This window comes from Marmota marmota, unplaced genomic scaffold, assembly GCF_001458135.2.
Source record: "Marmota marmota marmota unplaced genomic scaffold, marMar, whole genome shotgun sequence".
NCBI classification, from domain to species: Eukaryota; Metazoa; Chordata; class Mammalia; order Rodentia; family Sciuridae; genus Marmota; species Marmota marmota.
Genome location: NW_026000153.1, coordinates 25,565,891 through 25,587,377, shown reverse-complemented (window position 1 = coordinate 25,587,377; position 21,487 = coordinate 25,565,891). Strand labels below are relative to the sequence as shown.

At 39.3% G+C, this 21,487-nt stretch overlaps 1 long non-coding RNA gene across 6 annotated transcripts in view; it reads right to left on the bottom strand.

The window, feature by feature from the left end:
• Positions 1-5,998: 5,998 nt before the first annotated feature.
• Positions 5,999-21,487, bottom strand: part of LOC125611548 — a 34,247-nt gene continuing 18,758 nt past the window's right edge. For 5 of the 6 annotated variants that reach the window (XR_007341755.1, XR_007341756.1, XR_007341757.1 and 2 more), the window contains 3 exons: positions 16,279-16,479; positions 8,187-8,263; positions 5,999-6,532 (listed from right to left, as the gene is read on the bottom strand). This is a non-coding gene — a long non-coding RNA (uncharacterized LOC125611548). The remainder of the gene's footprint in view (positions 6,533-8,186; positions 8,264-16,278; positions 16,480-21,487) is intronic. The other variant, XR_007341759.1, reaches the window with a different exon arrangement.

The window sequence follows — 21,487 nt, the reverse complement described above, 5'->3', positions numbered from 1 at the left end:
TGGTGGATTCCTTACTCTGACTGTGTTCCTGCTGCCTCCACCCCTGTTCTATAATTTTATCATTCATTCCAAGTTGCTCCTCTCAGCCACCTTGCCACATTCCTCTGCCCCCGCCCCCATTGTCCTCCTGACTCAGTCTCTCAGTCCCTTCATCCTTGTACACTGAATATGTCTTCAGAACATGCAGATGCACCAAGCATGATAGCATCCTTTCCCATGATTTAGGCAGAATCTCTTCAGCTGGAATTTCTGCTTTTGCTTTTTATCATCACTGTGTGTGGATTCTCTTCCATTCGCTGAGATCTACACCTGCCTGTTTTCTGTCTGTCCACATGGTTACACCCATAGTCTATTCTCCATTCATGCAGATGTCAATGAGTGACCCAGTACCCCTAGCCAGGAAGCTAACTTAGACACAAAAGTTGTTCTCAGTGGAGACAACAGGCAGCCTGTGCCAATGGATCATCCGTGATCAGCCTAGGGGAGGAAAGCTGTCACTCAGGAACCCTTGTCTCCCGCCTTGGCAGAGAGTGCAAGACACATTTATACACACGTGGGTTCATATACACAAACGCCTACACATACACTGGTGAGACTTGACTCAACAAACAGACAAGCACATTGCTACTGATGACTGGACTCATCCACAAACCTTACACACTTCTCCATTATGTCTGAATTGCTGAGTGCAATTCTACCCCTCCAGGGATCCCTTGGGTAATTCCCTAATTGCCTCAATAAAACCTCCATTCTCTCCCCAGCTCTGTCAGTCCTCAGCGTTTTGAGATTTCCTAATGGAAACCATTCACCTCTATTGGAATTCCAGGGTGTAATTAGTAGTCTGGGACATCAGTGTCCTTGCTGTCCTTAGCGTGAAGGTGAAGCCTTCCCAAAACCGTTGTCAATGTCAGCGGAGCAGCTCCTTGAAGAGAGCATATGAAGGAGTTGTTACATGTTGACTGTCTCCTGTGTATTTATTGACTGAAACATTTGAGCTGTTGCTTTTCACATTTGTAATTTTAGATCACAGATGCCTAGCGTGTTTAATCATACAGCAAAGCTCACATTTAATGAGAAAAATGTCAAGTATATTGTTATCCACCATAAAAGCTGTGAAAAATATTTCTGCCATCTGCAATGTGCCTTCTGCTGCTGCCTCAAAGAATTTTCCTAGTAACAATACAAAATTAACCGTGGGGCGAACATTTAAAAAGGGGAACTCGCTCAACTTCCTCTTTGGTTTGCAAGACCAGAAAGACTACAAACCATGCCTCAATGTCATGTCAGGATACCTCACTTGGTTTCCCACAATAATCTGCTCCAGTATAACTTGGCATCCTTCAGCCTCCACGTACACCTTCAACATTCCTGCGAGAGTGATTTTCTAAATCCTAAATCTGCTTATGTCCACCACTGCATGATAAGTAAGCTTGTGAGACATTTTCTCTCCCTGCTATTGCCAACCAGTACACTCTGGGACCCCATCCCTTCTTCTCCTTTGGCCTCCTCTCCCATGTCCCACATTCCATTCAGGTCAAGTCCTTGATTACTATCTGAGCTCACCCACTCCTACCTTATACTTTTCATGTCCTCCGCATGCTTATTCCCATGCATTCTGCAGTATCTACCCGCAATGCCCTTTCCTCTGGGAAGCCTTTGATGTTCCCCCAAAGGCAAATTCCATTGGAGCTCTCTGGGTCCATGAGGCAACATTTGTCCACCTGCTTTGGAGGACTTTTCATACGCAGCCTAGGGCACTGCTGACCACTTCCAGTTTAACTCTGAGCTTCTCAACTGTGGGAACGGCATTTCAACCCTGTTGCCTCCCAGTGCAGCACAGCCGCTACTGTGATGAAGATGTGGCAGCTGCTTTAATTTCCATGGATGATACAGAATCACTGTAAAAGGGGCAGGAGTAGATGAGGTTTCTTACCCAGGAACTTGCTCTTTTGACTCTGGCAACACAAAACCTTGCCATTACGCAGGCTGTGTTTATTTCTAGGTTTTCTCTCTGTATTTTAGCCTTTTCTCCTACCGAAAGAAATAACAGCCCTGTCAGTCAGAGAGCAATTGATAGTGATAAAAACTCTCCTTTTAGACAGTGAGTTCACTTGTTCTTAAGTCATTCTTTGCCACAAACTGCAGGCTCATTATACGAGGAAAATGTGGTATCTCAGAGAAGCCACACTCTTAGAAGTTTATAATTTACCTCGACTGATGACTAAGGTCTGGAGGTTTTCACTGCTTATTTGAGTGTGGTTTGGGTGGGGAAGCAATGATAAACAAAGCCTCATCTTACTCATTGGAACCCGTCTGTGGAAACCATGGAGCAATACCTGTTCTTGGGAAAGCACCTACTGCTGGTTTGGGGGTGCTAGAGGGTGAAGGAGCAATTCTCTCAACTTAAATGTAACCTCTGTCTCTGAGCACGGCCCAGGATACCTGATCTACCATCTTTCCTTCACTTTCTGTCCTTCCATCTTCTGAGTCTGTCAAGACTTTCAGTTGCTAAAGATAAACTCTCCTTATATGAATTTTGACAATAAAAAAGGCATTCGGGGAAGAATATTGGGAGAGCTTAGTAAACCCACAGAAAGGATGCACAGCTGGATTCTAGGAGGAAGCTGAACTAGGAAAGGGAGAGCAGGAAATAGAAGTGAGGCTGCATATTGCTCTGCACCCTCACCTTGACACAAACTTGGCCAAATAGAACCAACCCTGAAGTGTCAAGTTCACAGTTCTCTGTTCAGAAACTGAGTGGATTTTCTCCATCTTGTTTCTGAGTGGCCAGTGCAAACGTTCTCGGTCAATTCTTCTCAGGAGTCCAGTTTGGCATAGAACCAGGTGCATGTCATGTACTTGGAGCCCAGCCTGCAGGACAAAGAGCAAGGATTGCACAGACACCCTCAAATGATGATGGCCAGCCCCTGCCCATCTTTCCTCTTCCCAAACCATGTGAATGTGAAGGCAGAGATCAGCCAAGAAATTCAAAGACTGCCACGGTCATCAGAAGCTGGGAAGAGGAACCCTCAGAAGGAATCAAGCCTGCCGACACCTTGACCTTGGATTTCTTACTCCCAGAACTGTGAGAGAGTGAATTTCTGTTGTTTGAGACACCCAGCTGGTGGTAATTTGCAACAACAGCTCTAGGGAACTAACACATCATCCTTCAAGAAGAAAGAGACAAGTTAGGCAGGACAGAGGAGATCTTTTGGGTGCCCTTAACATTGAGAGATAAGAATGAATGAACCACTATCAGTGAGGTCATATCTCACCACATGGATGGTCACTGATGGGAGATTTTTCCTCTTTGCAGGATAAGATTTAAAGAGATTTTAAAAGAACAAGTATGTAAGTGTGTGTATATCTATCTATCTATCTATCTATCTACATATGTGTATCTATATCTATCTATGTATGTATATATATACATCTATAGAGAGATATTAATTATATGTACTTATATGTATGTATATGTAATTATATGTATATAGAGAGAGATATATTAATTATATGCACACTCTTACCAAGCTAGTCACACAGAAATAAAGATAGTTAAGATCAAATCATTCCTCATTGAATCTGGAAATTTGTGGGTTTTTTTTTTTTTTAAGAAACTTTTTCTTCTGAGAGAATACTTTTTCATTTGGTCATTTTTGTCATTGAACCTTTAATCTATCTTTTCTCTTAGATGCAGTCTTTTTTTAAAATTTAGACAGTATTCTTTCTTTTATGGCAAGATTATGGCTGAAACATTTTGCAGATTTCCTTCTTTGTTCAGAAACCAATTTAAAAATTCTCAGATCAGAACTTCTTGTCTCTTGAAAGAGAAAAGAGGTACATCTGTAATGGTCTAGAGCTATACTGTACAACATGGTAGCTAATGGACACAGGTGGCTATTTACATTTCAATGAGTTTAAATTTTACTGTCCTCAGTCACAGTGGTCACACTCATTAGCCACATGTGGCTAGTGGCTGCCATATTGAACACCCTGGATTTGGAACATTTTCATTACCACAGAAGGTTCTATTGCAGGGTACTATTCCAGAGATGCAAATGAACTTAGATTCAGAGCCGGATCCTAGTCCATGCTCTCCGGTTTCTTGACTATTTATCTTAGGCAGAATATTTGAACTTCTTTACCTTTCTTTTTCTTCCCTACTAAAAAAGAGAAAACCAGCTTGCTTACATGATGGATTTGATTTATGAATTAAAAGAGATTATATGATTGATTTGGTATAACATGATTATATAGAACATTCAGGAGCCAGGAATTATGATAAGTCTGAGATAAAGTCATAGCATATTCTCTTGGCCTCATGGAGTTTACAGTTACCTAAGAGAAAGACAAAGCTAAAAAATAATTTTAATATGAGTAAATGTATACTCATATTACAATTTTTTTAATGTACAAGATAGCAAAATATATTGAAATGACAATACAAAGTTGGAAGGATTAATGTTTCTCAAGGAGAAAGTTCTGAGGAAAAATTGACATTTTGATAAGTTGCACCTGAGTTTTCTGGCATGGACCGTATACCATAAATCCTAGGTCTATGCTCTCTTTCTCCTTCTTTTCCTTTGATTACTGCACTTAGTCGGAAGTGTATGAACTGTTTTCTGTCCACATTACATGCTATTATTTTTTAAATATTTTTTAGTTGTAGATGGACACAATACCTTTATTTTATTTGTTTATTCATATGTTGTGCTGAGGATCAAACACAGGGGCTCATGCGTGCGAGGCAAGTGCTCTACCAATGAGCCACAACCCCAGTCCCCATAAGACACTATTCAAATGAAATCTCATGTGAAACACAAAATATAAAATTGTGTACAGGTAGTGAGGGGATCCCACTTAGGGTCAACATAGAGTGACAGGTGTCATATTTATCCCCTAGACTGAAAAAAACAACAAAAACAATTAAGCAACATCAGTTTCCTAGATACAAGATATCATTTAATGGAAGTCATGGTTACCAAGAGTCACAAAATAAACTAGGCAAGTCCTAAAACTGCCCTAGTGTTGATACAGATTCCAGGGGACAGCACAGAGGGAGGAACCTCCTGCCAGAAGATGCCATAACTTCAGATCTGAGAGAGTGCGTCATTCCATTTATGACATATCCAGAATGAGCAAAGCCCTGAAGATCAAAAGTAGACAAGGAGTTTCCATGAACTGGGAGGAGGGGAAAATGGGGGGAGAGTGCTAATAGGCACAGGGTCTCCTTTTGGAGTGAAGACATTGTGTGGAGCAATGGTAAGAGTTGTACAACTTTGTGAGAATACTAAAACATCAACTGAATGGTAGGTGCCCTCTGTAAGCTATATCAATAAAATAGTCTTTTAAAAAAGAATAGAATATGTACCATATTTTCTTTATCCATTCATCTGTTGAAGGGCTCCTAGGTTGGTTCCATAGGTTAGCTATTGTGAATCAAGCTGCTATGAACATTGATTAATGGATTAAAAAATGTGGTATGTATATATATTTATATATATATATATATATATACACACACACACACACACACACACACACACACACAGTGGAATATTACTCAGCCATAAAGAGAAATGAAATTATGACATTTGCTGGTAAATGGATGGACCTGGAGACTATCATGCTAAGTGAAATAAGCCAATCCCAGAAAACCAAAGGCCCAAAGTTCTCTTTGATATGCGGATGCTGACTCACAATAGGTAGGGGTCTGGAGGAGTGGAGGTTCAACACATTGGACAGGGGAGAAAGAGGGGGAATGGAGGGGGGATGGGAATAGGAAAGACAGTAGAATGAATTGGACATAAATTTCCTATGTTCATATGTGAATATATGACCAGTGAACTCCTCATCTTGTACAAGCACAAGAATGGGAAGTTACACTCCATGTTTTTATGCTATGTCAAAATACATTCTACTTTCATGTATATCTAAAAAGAAACAAATAAAAAAAATAATAAAATAAAAAAATAAATAAATAAAAAAAATAAAAAGAAACAAATAAAAAATATACCCCCCCCCAAATAAAAGAATAGCATAAAGGCTAGGAAAAGAGAATTGAAAGTATCTGATACTTATTATATCAAACATGTATTCTGCCATTCTGTTTATGTTGTTTTATTTCACCCTCTTTAGTAGACATGACTGTTGTTCATCAATTATTTTCAGTGTTTCTCATTTTCAAGGATATCCTAGGCTCATATCTCTCTGCTCCTGTATTTATGAGCTCAGGATTCCATAACAGAATCCCACAGGCTGTGTGCCTAAAACAACAGAAATGGATATTGTCACAGTTTGGAGGCAGGAAGTCCAAGATCAAGGAGCCGGCGTGACTGGTGTCCGGTGAGGACTCTCTTCCAGGCTTGCAGGCGGCAGACTTCTCACTTTGTACTCACATGAACTTTCCTGTGTCCTCGAACTCCTGGAGTTTCTTCCTCTTCTTCTGAGGTAAGACAATCTATGCCAACTCATGCAGTCTCCATAATGAACATCTTTGTATCTTGCTTGAGTATCCTCATATTCGCAATATCTAAAAATCACATAACATTTCAGAGTTAAGATTTCATTATTTTTTCCAACAAGTCCCTATTGTGGAACATTTCAACTCTCTCCAGCTTTATTAAATTATCAGATCATAATGATAATTTTTTTTACTTATGATTCTATCTGTTTTAGATTAGTTCTTCAGATTATATCCCCAAGTGAGATTACTGGATCAAAATATCCATAATCTTATGGAGATTGATTTGTATAACCTTTAACTCTGTTTCCTATAATATGTGAATGGATGGGTTCCATCATGTCTTTATGAGCATTAGGTAGTGTTATTATTAAAATTATTAAAAGGATATACTGAAATATTGCATTATTTGAAACAAATCTGATATCGTAAATGTATATGTACATAAAGTGAAAGACAGGGGTGATTACTAGGTTTCAAAATGCAGCTTCCTGAAGTCCATTTAAAGCTTTATTCAGTCTATAAGCAAAATGATTGTGTCCATGTGTGAGCAAGTGTGGGCACTGTGATGTGGTGTCCACTGGAGGGTTAATTCTGCAAAGGGAGAAGTTCGCAGAGGGGTGGTTTTCTTATCCTGGGTACCTCAAACAAGTCATACACTTGGTGAGCTTAAAAAGCAAAGGGAACCTCTAGGCTTTACTAGAGACTTCAGAAGATCATCAAGTAGAACTGGACAGAAAGTCAAATCTTACAGGCAGATCTCTGTCTCTCTGGGTCAGCTTTGCCTCCCATTGTATTGACTTCTTCTGTAGATGAGTTCTCCCAAGAGGTGGGAATATGGTAACCAGCGGCCTCTGGTTATCAACACAGGAAAAGAGAAACTTCTTTTCAGCTTTGATACAGCCCCTTCAAGTGAGGACCTTCGGGTCCAGCTGGGACAGAAGTTCTGTGTGTTAATCCCTTCTCTCGTAGCCTGCAGGAAGCTGTGTGCTGATGGGCATCTAAGGGAAAGTGGACTCCAGCCAGAGCAAATGATAAAAGGCCCCTAAATCATGTATCCTCCTACAGTTCTAAGATTGTATTAATAATTATATTCCAGATCAGCCTGGAGTAATTCATGACACTAAAAGTAAGGGCTCCTTTAAAAGTATTTCAAAAAATGAGTAATTTAAGAGAAATAGGAAGGGCTAAGGATGTAGCTCAGTGGTACAGTGCTTGCCTAGCATGCACTAGGCAAGGTTCAGGGGGAAAAAAACGAATATAAGAGAATATAGGAGCCATCCTGAAAGAGCAGCCAGTGGCCAAAGCTGTAACAGTTCATAAATCTAGACGGATACAAACAAAAAAATTGAATAAATAAATAATAAGAAGGGACAAATCTTCCTTACTATAAATAATATAGGGGAATATCTTCAAAGTTCTCTCCCCTCCAGGTGATGAAGATTATTTCTTCTCCTCTGGAATGTGGGAGAGACCCAAGGACTCACTTTCTATAGAATTGGTAAAGAAAAAACAAGCAACTTGACAGTGGAGAAATCTGGCCGACACCACCATAACCAAGGGATCAAGGTTAACTTCACTAGCAATGAGTCACGCTGAGATCATGGACTTCTAACATTATGCGATGAGGAGGGCATTTCACCTCTGTGGTATTCATTCCCCCAAACTTAACCCCAACATAATCGTGAAAAAGCATTAGCCAACTGGGTGTGGTGACACAGACCTGTCATCCCAGTGATTCCGGAGGCTGAGACAGGAGGATCACAAGTCCAAGGCCATCCTGGACAATGCAGCCAGGCCCTATGTCAAAATAAAATAAAAAAGGACTGTGGATGTAGATCAATAGTAGAGTTCCCCTGAGGTGAATCCCAGTACAGAGGGGGAAAAAAATAAAACAAAAAGCATGGGCCAACCCATATTGACGGAAAACATATAAAATATCTGGCCAGTATGCTTCATGAAGGTGATGGTGAAATTAAAACAAGCCCAAGAAACTGCCATAGATTGAAAAAAATAAGGAGATATGAAGACGAAATGTATTCAGTGATCCTGGATAAAATCCTGGAAAAGAAAAAAAAAAGGATGAGTAGAAAATTGGAGAAACACAAATAAAGTCTGGATTTTAATTAACAGTATATACCAATGTTAATTTCCTAGTTGTGACAAATGTCGTAGGGTTATGTAAGATGTTATCAATGAAAGGAAACTGGCTGAAGGGTTTATGGCAACTCCCTGTATTACCTTTACAATTTTTCTATAAATAAAATTATTCCAAAATAAAAAGTTAATTTAAGAAATTGGCTAATATTGTTAAATGTTCCATACTATGTACAGAACCAAGAGATGTGCACATAATAGCTTTGGAAATCTTAATCATACTGTTATGATTATCATCTTAATTGTATAAGGGAAGCTATCAGGTTTGAGTTTATGTGCCCCCCCCCACAGTCATATCCTTCTGGCAAAAGTTGAGATGAGATTAGAACTTGTGTAGTTTGGTTCTGACGCCTAAAATCTGTAGTCTTTAACTCTGTAAAACATACTTTTAAGGAAGCAGTAATCCCTGTATTATTTTCTCTCCTGTGCATACATAGGAAAACAACCTGTTCGTGTCTCCACATCTCATAGTGCTTGTCTTCTATGTAGTTCCCTTCCTCAGAGCCTTCCTGAGAGTGGGACTTTCTAACTCCAAACTATCCCAGTTCCTGGTTAACCAGCTCCCTGTAATATTAGTAATTTCTAAGAGAAACACTGACATCCTGGAAAAGAGAGAGCTAGAAAAGGGAGATCAAAGCACATGAAGTAAAATTAAGTGAGGGAAAGTATAAAAAGGATATCAAGCTCATCAGTGTCAATCGGCAGTTGACAGAAAACTGCTCTGAGCTTTAGGTGAGGAATAGGTGTTACAGCCGCAGGTCTAAACTTATACATATGAAAATTATGCTGGGCCTCAGTCTCCTGCTTTATGTCACAGAAAGCACCAGTTTTCTTCTGTGATAGGGATCAATGAATACCATTATTGTTCATGCCTTGGGCTATGAGTTAAAACATGTACTCACTAATTCTCTGAGTCACCATGAGCAGTTGTGCCCTTTCCCCCCAGTAGAGCAGGGTCATAAGCGAAACCTAACTATCACCTGTTTTCATATGGCCTGGGAGCTAAAGTGGCTGTTATATGTTTAAATATATGTTGAAGAAATCAAATGAAGAATATTGTAGGACACATGAAAATTATGCCTAATTCAAGTTTTGGGGCCGATAAAGAAAGTTTTATTGAAACATGGCTTTGCCCATTTTCAGGTATGACTGCTTTCCTATTGGTAGCTGAATCTATATGAATTGGAAGGGCTATTTACTAACATATGTAAAAGATTTGCTGACCCCTTGTCTTATTCCATTTTCTATTGCTATAACAGAATACCTGAGACTGGGTTACTTATCGAAGAAAAGAGTTTATTTAATATCACAGTTCTGGAGGCTGTGAACTCCAAGATCAGGCAACCATATCTACTGAGGGATGTGTGCCTCTTCATGCCAGGTGAAGTTGGAATGGCAAGAAGGTAAATGAAGAATACTAAAAACAAGAGGGGTGCCCTTGCTTTACAATAATCCATTCTTGCAAGAATAAACTTTCACCTGCGAGAAAGGCATTAATCCCCCTTCATGGCCTACCAATCTCCTAATGGCCCTACATTCCAACCCCACCACAATGGCTATTGAGTTTCAATAATGGTCTCATAGGAGAAAACTCATAGTGACCAAAGAGATTGAAAAGCACACTTGTCACCTCAGAAAGAGTATTAACCTCCAGGATATATAAAGAACTCAAAAAAATTAACCCCCCCCCCAAAAAAAAAAAACAAACAAAAACCAAGTAACCCAATCAATAAATGGGCTAAGGAATTGAACAAACACTTCACAGAAGAAGAAGCACAATTGATCAACAAATATATGAAAAATGTTCAACATTTCTAGCAATCAAAGAAATGAAAATCAAAACCACACTGAGATTCCATCTGACTCCAGTAAGAATGACAATTATCAAGACTACAATAAATGTTGGTGATGATGTGGGGGAAAAGGTACATTCAAACATTTTGGTGGGATTGCAAACTGGTGCAACCACTATGGAAAGCAGTATGAAGATTACTCAGAAAACTTGGAATGGAACCACCATTTGACCCAATTATTCCACTCCTCATTTTATACCCAAAGGACGTAAAAATCAGCATACTACAGTGATTTAGCCACATCAATGTTTATAGCAGCTCAAGTCACAATAGCTAAATTGTGGAATCAACCTAGGTGCCATTCAACAGATGAATGGATAAAGAAAATGTGGTGTCTATACATAATGGAACATTACTCAGCCATAAAGAAGAATGAAATTATGGCATTTGCCAGTAAATGGATGGAGCTGGAGAATATCATACCAAGCAAAATAAGCCAATCTCAAAGAACCAAAGTTTGAATGTTTTTTCTGATATGTGGATGCTAATTCACAATAAGGTGGCGGGGTGGGCGATGATTAGGGAAGAACAGATACATGTTGGATTAGATGGAAAGGAGTGAAGGGAGGGGAGGGGCTAGGAAAGATAGTAGAATGCATCAGACATTATTACCCTATGTGCATATATGATTACATGACCTGCATAACTCTACACCATGTACAACCAGAAGAATGGGAAGTTATCCTCCATTATGTATAATGTGTCAAAATGCATTCTACTGTCATGTATAACTAATTTGAACAAATAAAAAGAAAAGCACACTTGTAAGAACCCAATGTTGGCCAGGTTACCCCTGGAGTATAGGAGCTCCATTATTGGGTAGAAGAGGGAGACACGGGGTGACAAAACTGGGCCTTTGTAGTACTACTGTCTGTACTGAGGACAAAGATTCATCTCCATTAGCCTAAAGTGATGGAACCAGCATGTGATAGGCACATACTCAAACCCAGGCAGCTCTACAAAGTCAGCTCCATTGAGTAAATATGAGGTGTCCTAAGAAATGAGGCTCAGGAGAGTCTTTTCTTTGAATGTGAGTTTTTCTAGATCCCGGGTTGTTTTGTGATTTGAGTAGAAAAATAAAAACTTTAGAAAGGCACTATGCTCTTAGAAGTGTAACAAACTCTAAAAAGCAAAATAAACTCTAAAAAGCTTTTAAATAAGCGAAAGGCAAATAAAAAGTCTCAACATATTTTCACTACAATAGAGTATTTAATGCTAAATACAGATGTGTACGAACTGCCTGAATTTCCTTAAAACCTGCAATTCATAACTTTTTCAGCATGATTAAATTTATTCCAAATGGTGGGCACAAAGCAAAAGTGTGTCACAGAAAGTGTCAACAAGAATTAGTCAATGCCAGGCATGGTGGTGCACTCCTGTAATCCAACCACTTGGGAGGCCAAAGAAGGAGCATCAAGAGTTTAAGGCCAATGTCAGCAATTTAGCAAGACCTTCAGCAATTTAGCAAGACCCTGTCTCAAAAGAAAAAATAAAAGGGCTGGGGATATAGCTCAGTGGTAAAGCGCCCCCTGGATTCAATTCCCAGTACAAAAAGAAGAAGAAAGAGGAGGAGGAAAAGGAGGTGGACAAGGAGGAGGAGGAGGAGGGATGATGATGATGAGGAGGAGGAGGAGGAGGAGGAGGAGGAGGAGGAAGAGTCAAGTTTCCTGATAAAGAGGCTACCATGAAGTTTGAAAATGTCCCTTCCTCAGGGCTGTGATAGAAGAAGCAGCATTCTTTCCTTCAATAGAATATTAGGTAGGGGTCTGCTCTGCCTGGCAATGGTTCATAAAGAAGGACCAAGGTAGGCAAGGTGCCTGCTATTCAGAAAATCAGATTCTTGTAAAGAAGAGAAATAATAAATATGAGTTGAAAAAAGCTATCTGAGATGGAGGTAAAGCATCCAGAGGGGTACGACAAAGAGGAAGTGGAGATGTATTCCCCGTGTGTCCAAGGAAGGCTCTCTGCGCAGAGCCCTGAAGGAAGAGGAGATGCTCTTTTGAGGATAGATTCTAGGCAGAAGGGGGAAAAAAAGCAAGAAAAAGGCTTGGAGGAGAGAGAGGAGTCTGGTCTGCTCAGGAATCAGAAAGAATGGCTGGAACGGTGTGCAATGGGGACAGCAGCAGAGACAACACTGGGAGGGAGGGAGAAGCCAGTGGATAGCCAGAGGCAAAGGCACACAGGTTCAGTTTCATTCTGAGGAAGATGATGTGGTGGGTGGGACTGTGACCCCCTCTCCAAAGACAGGGCTCAATCCTATCCTCTGGCACCTGTGAATGTGACCTTACTTGGAGATAGGGTCTTTGCATAGTAATTAAGATGAGGTCATCCTAGATAAGACAGGTCCTCCTAAGTCCAATGACTGGTGTTCTTATGAGAGGACACATGAGAGACACGTGGAGAAGGACTCCAAGTGAAAAAGAAGCAGAACTGGAGAGATGCGTTTACATGCCCCAGACGGCAGGCAGCAACCACCAGACACTGGAAGACACGGGGAAGGATTCTCCCCAAAAGCCTGTGGGTGGAACCTAGCTTCGCTGATTCCTTGGTTTTAGACTTTCAGTCTGACGCTGAGAAAGAATAAATTTCTATTGTTTTAAGCTGCTCAATTTGTGGATTCCAAGATCTGAGGATGCTCAATTTCTTATAGAAAATGGAGCAGTGTTTTCATATAACCTACCCACATCCTTCTCCGTACTTTAAATCATCTCTAGATTACATATGATATTTAATACAATGTAAATAGTTCTTATACTGTGTTACTTAGGAAATACTGACCAAAAAAAAAAAAAAAAAGTCTGTACAAAGTCATACAGATGCAACCACAGTAGGTCTAACTACATAGTATGATTCAACAGTATAACATTTTCTCTCTTTCATGGTGGGAGGCTACGTCAAAGTATGTATACACATCCCTTTATTCTAGTGGATTCATCATGGTGCTTGGCACAGGGAAAATTCAAGTTTTGTTTTTGAAAGTTTCTTGAAATTTGTTTCCAAATATTTTTTTTTTCATCCACGGGGTGGAATCTATGGCTGTGGAACCTGCGGATATGAAGGGCAGATTGTATTTTTTTGTGTGGTAGACCCTAAGAAACGAATGCAGATGGGAAGTCATCAGAGGAGGTTAAACAGAAGAATGGTGTGATCAGGCTTAAACTGTGCTAGGTGCTGTGGCTGCCATGTTGAGAATGAACCAGAAGGGTTTCGGGTATAATTCAGTATAAGATTAATTGCTTAGTAGGCTCAAAGCCCTGAGTTCAATCCCCAGCACAGCATTAAATAAATTAATTAAATAAAAAAATTAAAAATAGAGAATGAACAATAAGAGGCCACTTAGATAGCAGCTTAGTACTGCAGGTGAGAGGTGACAGAGCAGCACCAGGGAACAGGACTCCCATTCCAAGTCTAAGATTCTATAGTGGAGGCCAGGCACGATGCAATGGAACACAGCTGTACAGATGCAAGCCACCTTCATTCCTGGAAACAAAAAAATTGTGGGACTCATCTTTAGGCAGCAGACTGCCATTGTGAGCCCTGATAAAACAGATCCTTGAAGCCTTCCCACTCCCAAGGCTCCCTGGAGAAGTACTCCTTGAGTTCAGATTCAGTGGTCTCCCATTTTTCTGCATCCCTAGCTAATTTTACCAAATCAAGTTTGTACCCTAGTTACTGTAGCGACTAATGAATGCTTGCAGAGGGGTTCAAACTGAAAAGGTGGACAAATACTAGAAGCAGAAACCTTGCTACATGCCAAGATTTTGTTTTCTTTTCATTTCCTTTTCCTTTTTTTTCCCTTCAATTTTGCTAGAATCCATCCTTTACGTAGATAAAAAGTAAATGCTTTTTAATCCTGAAACGTACCAGCCAGTATGTCAGTAATCCATGAGTTTATTTTGCCTCTTTCTTAGAATGAGAAGAATTTTGATTCTTCTGACTCAGTATCAATGACAATAGGGATCAACTCACAATCAGTGGACTATATTTCTGGTGAATGAATCAGAGATTCTTCACAGTGGAAATGGGACTACCTAGTTCGATTCATAGAGGTGAACAGTAGATGTTTCCACCAGGCCTGGGTATTCTTCTTTCTTAAATAGTAAATTTTAAAAAGCTATGCTAGTGGTCATGATGGAGAGATTTACAGATGTTTCAATGAAACTCTTCATTTGGAATTTATGCAGCAAAGTACATATTGACTTTGTGTCACTAAGAACACCAAGATTTATTATTCCTGAAGATAAGTAATAACCTTGACTTTGACTTGGTCAATATTTATCTCACGAGTCGATAAATCTCCTGCAATAAATTTCAACAAAAGCTAACACTTTCTGAAATGGGGCTGTATTTAGTAAAGACCCCCCAAACTTCTCTGCTCTTTCTCATAGGGAGCCAGTGACCAAACCTGAGGAAGTAGTCTCAGACATACTTTATTTTTAGTGAATTCAGTCTGGTTATGACAGCAGAGTTTTATCCAAATAACTTAATGTGGGTGGGAAAATTACAGATTCTGAATCTTTCTGTCTTCCTTTCAATAGTTATAACCAATGAATCTTCTCCCCTGTTCAGCTTTTTCTAAAGCTGATCCCAGTGCTAACATCAGACAACAGCCTGAACAGGCTGAAGGACAAGCCTGTCTGCAAATAAAGGCAGTATGTGACACTGGTCATTTGTGTGCCTGTCAGTGAAGGCACTATCTTAGCTGTCCTATTATATTTTAACAGTTGCATGATCTCATACTAACTTACCATAGGCTCAAAAGCCCTTTTTGGTGTTTGTTGGTCAAACAGTTTGTCACCCTTTAAAACTAAGTGTACCGTAAGCAGCCAGTTTTTCTCCTCTAGCTGAACATGGTATGATAAGGATCCCCAGATGACTTGTCTTCTACAGCCTGAAAAGAACTTTCCCTATTATGATATTCAAGGCAATCCTTCCTCCTTCATAGTCTTTGGGTGGAAATGTGTCTAAGTCTGTTTTCTATACTATAACAAAATATCTGAGACTAGGTAATTTATAAAGAATAGAGGTTTATTTATCTGATGGTTCCGGAGGCTGGGGAGTCCAAGAGCATGGTGCCAGTATCTAATCACTACCCTTCTTACTGTATCATAACATGGCAGCAGGCATCATATAGCAAGGAAGAGTAGCATGAGAGCTCAGTTTTCCTTTCTTCTTCTTATAAGGTCACTAGTACCATGATGGAGGCCCCACCATTGTGACTTCATCTAAACCTAATTACCTTGCAAAGGCTTGAATTCTAATAACATATGAATTTGCGATTAAGTTTTCAACACTTGAAATCTGGGGGACACATTCAAACCATAGCAATATGTATCATAATTCATCAGCATGCAGATATCAATACTTCTAATTGTATATATCTCTTAACTTCTCCTTTAGGGAACACAGACATGGTGGTGGTACCTTTTGCCCACATGACTACTGGATTTACCTGGGCCCCAGAGGAGCTAATTCACAGAGAAGATCCTTTAGCTTGAGTCTCCTGATTGCCTGTTATGGTTTAGATATGTGGTGTTTCCCAAAAACTCACATGTGAAACAATGCGAGAGGGTTTAGAGGTGAAATGTTGGGTTATAAAGGTTTAACATAATTAGTGAATTAATCCCCTGATAGGGGTTAACTTGGTGATAACAATAGACAAGGAGGGTGTGGCTAGAGGAGGTGGGTCCTTGGGAACATGCCTTTGGGGTATGTATTTTATGACCCAAGCTTAGACTCTTTCTGCTTCTCAGTGTGACCTCTTGAGCCACTACCATCCATCACACTCTTCTACCTTAATGTTACCTTGAGCCTTGAGGAACAGAGCCAGCTGCCTATGGACGAGACCTCTGAAACTGTGAAGCCCCAGATAAACTTTTCATCTTCTAAAATTGTTCTTGTTGGGTCTTTTGGTTACAGCAATGAAGAAGCTGAATAAACCATTGCCCATCCTCTTTATCTTCTCCTGCCTTGCAGAGACCTACTCCACCAGGTTGACAGATGAATCTGTAAAGGTATGCATCAGTAGTCAGTGGCTTTCACCTGCCCAATGGAAACTGTCCTTCGTCAATTTGGGGAAGAGAATTTTAACTGACCTACATCTAGATTTTTCATCCATCAGGAAGGCTTTTTTTTTCATGTTGTTTGTTTCATGCTGTTGTATTGGGTTTGCTTTGTTTGGAACTAGGTGTATTTATTTAATTTTTTAAATTTACTTGCCAAAATTGGCAGAGAAGCTGGGTTATTGATGCAATATTCCGAAAAATCTAAAATATACATTTAAATTATATTAAAATGATCCCAGTGAATCAATAATACAACATAGCAGACTTCCCTATCCAATAACAGGATGTTTCTTCTCTAATATTTATGTTGAGATATAGCAGATCAAAGCAAGGATTCTTGAGCCAAACTGCTTGGATTTGGAGCCAGTCTCTCATAATTATCAGCTGTGTTACTTTGGGTAAAGTAATTATCTCTTGTGTGTATTTCATCATGAGTAAAATGGAGATCACCAGAGCACTATGCAGTGATTGTTATGAGAATTACTTGAACTAATATTTGAAAAGTGTTTAGAATAGTATCTGGCACATAGTAAGTGCCATGTTATGTTTGCTAAATACATGCACTGGTATTTGGCAAAAATAGTGAATTTTTAAATTAAAACATACTATAAGTCACTTCATGTACATCAATACATCTTATCTTCATAACAATTCCCCAACACATCTATCATTTTACAGGTAAAGAACTAGTTTAAGAGGTTAGTGATTTGCCTAAGGTGGTAAGAGGTAGAATTTGAATTCAAGCCTTTTGTAACTGAAACTGTTTACTTCTACCACATCTCCCAAACCAGAAGGATTAACATATGTTGAACATGAACTCTGAGTGACTTTCACAGTACTATCCTCCCAAATCTTTTTCAATTTTAAAATTTTTAGGTCTTCAGAAAAGTCAAAAGAATAGAACAATTAATATCTAAATCCCTTTCAACTAATTTCAAAAATGATGGAATCTGGTTGATAATTATTTTCTATGATGAGAGTTTTTCAGAAACACAGAAATATTGCAAAGAAAAAAATGTGACAAAGAAGGGCACTTTTCAATCTTAAGTGAGCAGTATACAATAAGATCTGTGATAAATATGTATGTACCAAATAACATCAAAATTCATAAAACAACTACGTTTGCCAGCGTTGTAGTGCCATGACTAAAATATCCAACAAGAACAACTTAGAGGAGGAAAAGTTTATGTGGGGTTCATGGTTTTAGAGGTTTCAGTCCATGTATGGCAAACTCCATTGCTCTGGACCTAAGGTGAAGCTACACATCATGGCAGATGGGTGTGACAGCAGAAAGCTCTCTCCTCAGCCAGGAAGCAGAGAGAGAGAGAGGAGAGAGAAGGAGCCAAGGGGCAGTTGCAGTCTTTCAGGTCATGCCCACCTTGATTCACCTCCTCTATCCATGACCCACCTGCCCATAGTTACCACCCAGTCAGTCCATTCCAACTAGTATGGACTGATTAGGTCACAGCTCTCATAATATAATGATTTTGCCTCCATATTAATAATACAGGAGCTTTGGGGGGACTCCCCATACAATCCATAATGGCTACTACCACAGAAGCTATTATGAGGATAAACCCAAACACATCAGAAGTATTCATTGCTATCTGCTCATGAAAGATCAAGTAAGAAAAATATTCATGAAACAGAAACAAGAAGAGAAGCTTTAAGGAGCAGTAGGAGCACAGGGGCTGGGAGTTAATCTAGCATAGCAGAATGGGAGAGTAAAGAACGAGTAGGCTTAGAAAGATGAGAAACTCCAGAGAAAGTGCTTTATTACTATACCTACTGCATAAGAGAAGTCATCAAACTGCAAAGTGTTAAGAGACAACATGAAAACCACCACCCTTGAAGAAAAATGCCAACAGAAGTCTTTCCTTTCCTAAATATAAAGCAAAAAGATTCCCATTCTCTCAGCAAAGAAGTCTCTGCTTAAGTGGCTGGGGCCAGATGTCTTCAGAAATCAGGCAGATCAATGGATAGAGGACAAGGGAGCCAATGAACTGACTGTTTATAGAGAACCCAGCTCTGCCTGAATGGGCATTTTCAACATTGTGCAGATCAAAAGTACTCACTCAGGGACTATATTCTCCCAAAGGCATCAGAGTTTGTCCAGATTTATACTTAGGGTCATCTTACTTCCCTAACCAAAGTCTGAGATGAAGAGCATTTTGGAATGGTTTATTGCATCAGGTGGTGAATGAGATGTTTAAGGGGTGTTGAGAGGCATGATTGCCTAAGGGATAGGATTTGCCAAACCTTGGCTGAGGTGGTGGTGGTTCATGGGCAAAAATTCTAGACATCTCTAGCTCCTCCTAATTCTAACTGAGAACTTTATCTGTATATTCTAAAGTACAACCTGAGGTTGTTAGACACAATCATACAAAATGCAAGTGCCAGATAATACCTCATGTTTTAATGAATTGTTTTGATTTTTAAATGCTTTGGTGCCTATTGCCTTCCCTAAGCTTCACATAATGACGATATGAATTATCTATCTCATATGGATGAGGAGAATTAGGGATCTTAAGCTTTCTCTCCGGATGTGAGCATTGTGACTGGGAGCAGGATATAATAGAGACTAAGTCCTTTATCACATATGAAACTCCACCATTGAAGCTACTGGTGTGATTGAGTGAATGTACCAATGGGGAAGTACGCCAGAGAAGGCTGAAAGTGTCAGGAAGAAGCTTTGCATGCAGCACAAACACAGCAGCAAAGATACACAGACAGGTGAGCTCATGGTACCTTTCCTATCTACAAGTGATCAGTAGTTCCTAGGAACCTAAGAGAAGACACAAACAGAGGCCACAGGTCCTTAGAATACAGAAAAGAATGTCAACCTTTGGCCAAGAAGTAGTAAGAGGGATACTTAAATCAAGAACACCAGATTTACCCTCCCACTGAAACAACTAAAAACAGGGACAAGAAACATGAAACAACAACAGACTTATTGGATATATGCAAGCCAGGAACACTGAAATATATCCTTAGAGTTAAAAAAAAAAAAACGCTCCATAGAATTCCATGTCTAATGAAAATAGTTTTCAGAAACGAAAGCAAATAAGTACTTTTTCTGATTTTAAAGAACTTTCAAAGCAATTGTCATCAGCAGAAAAATACTAAAATTAAATCTGCATTCACACAAAGGAATGAAGGGCATCAGTCATGGAAAATAGCATCATAAGTAGAAAAGATATTTTGTCTAATCTCCAAATATTCATTAAGAGATAATTGCTTAAAACAAAACAAGTAAGAATTCTGTACAGGGTTTAAAACATGCAGGAGTAGGAGTACGACAATGGGAAATCTATGACTGTAAGTTTTTATCATCTATGAGAAGTGAGGTAGTATTACATTATATAAGGTACCTTTATGCTGCACAAAGATCCTGAGCTCAGAGTGGAAGGAACTCATTTGAAATCATGGTTTCCTGTGAGCTTTGAAAGACTGTAGGAAAACCCCTTAGCTTCTTGGAACCTCATTTTTTTTTCCCTCTATAACTTGGTGTCTTGATGGTTTTCTACTGCTATAATAAAATGCCTGAGTCTATTTGTTTATAAAGAATAGAAGCTTATTTAGCTCATAGTTCTAGAGGCTGGGAAGTCCAAGAGCTTGGTGCCAGCATCTAGTAAGGGTCTTGCTGCTGCATGGTAACACGGCACAAGGTATCACATCGTGAGACAGAGGAAGCATGCCAGCTTAAGTCTCTCTTCTTTGTCTTATAAAGCCACTAATGCCATCATGGGGACCCATTCTCATGACCTCCTCTAACTCTAATTAACTCCCAAAGACCTTGCCTCTAAATACCATTAACCTATAAATCTGAGGAATAAATGGCCAACAAATGGACTTTTGGTTGGCACTTTTGAACTACAGCCATTGGAGAAAGCAGTTTCTGTCCATTGATGCTCAATGTGCAGTCCATGAAACATTTGAAAATTTCAGGTCTCAGGTCCTACCCCAAACATACCCCAAACATGGTGGGGGGCCAGGGCAGGACGTTCCTATAAATAATGAATCTGAATTTTCATTTTAAATTCTTCCAATTAAAATGTGACCAATATATACCACAGAGATTGAGAATCAATGTGGTAAGACTCAATAGAATTTATAAGAAGGTATATTTTTAATACTAACGCAGTATCAAGACAAAGTGTTTTGCAATAACTAAGAAAATACAAATTAGACATTTCTTATTTATCATTATTGTACATGTAATACTTTTTCACTTTATTTTCAGCTTTCATAGTATTCTATTTTATAATAAATTTATAAATAGCATTTAAATTATAAATTAGGAAATAGCATATTTCATAATATGCTACAAATATTACATGCTATTTTAAATTATAAACTTCTATTCTTTAGAAATACCCAGACTCAGGTATTTTGTTATAGCAATACAAAATCATCAAGATGCCAATTTATAGAGGAAATAAAAAATGAGATAGAGAAGCTAAGTGATTTTCCCAAAGCCATTCAAAGCTAACAGATTTTATATCAATGCATTAATTGCCATGTGAAAGTTTGTATTTTCCTCTAGTTTTCTAAAGCAGCAGAAATCCCTACCAGGGTTATGCCTTTCAGGTATCAAAACGTGAATAAAATGAGAAGAATTCAGTCAACAACATTCTTCTTTCCCCAAATTGATAATAAGAATATCCTGACTCCTTAGTGTTGCAAGCTTTGTTTTTAACTGAGAAGTACTTTAGTTTGAAACTGCTGTAAACTAGGGCAGGTAGGTGAGGTGGCAATAACCACGGGGAAGACAGGATGCTTTGCTGGGGGCCAGGGCAGAGCCTTCCTATTCTAGAGGGAGCAGAGCAGAGGGCCACTAGCTCCTTGAAGCTCCTGAGCACAGAAGGTACCAGTTGCTTCCCCTGTCTAGTGACATCGTGTTCAGCCTCTCAGGCTTAGAGACTTGGCAGTGAGGTACTTGCAAGCCT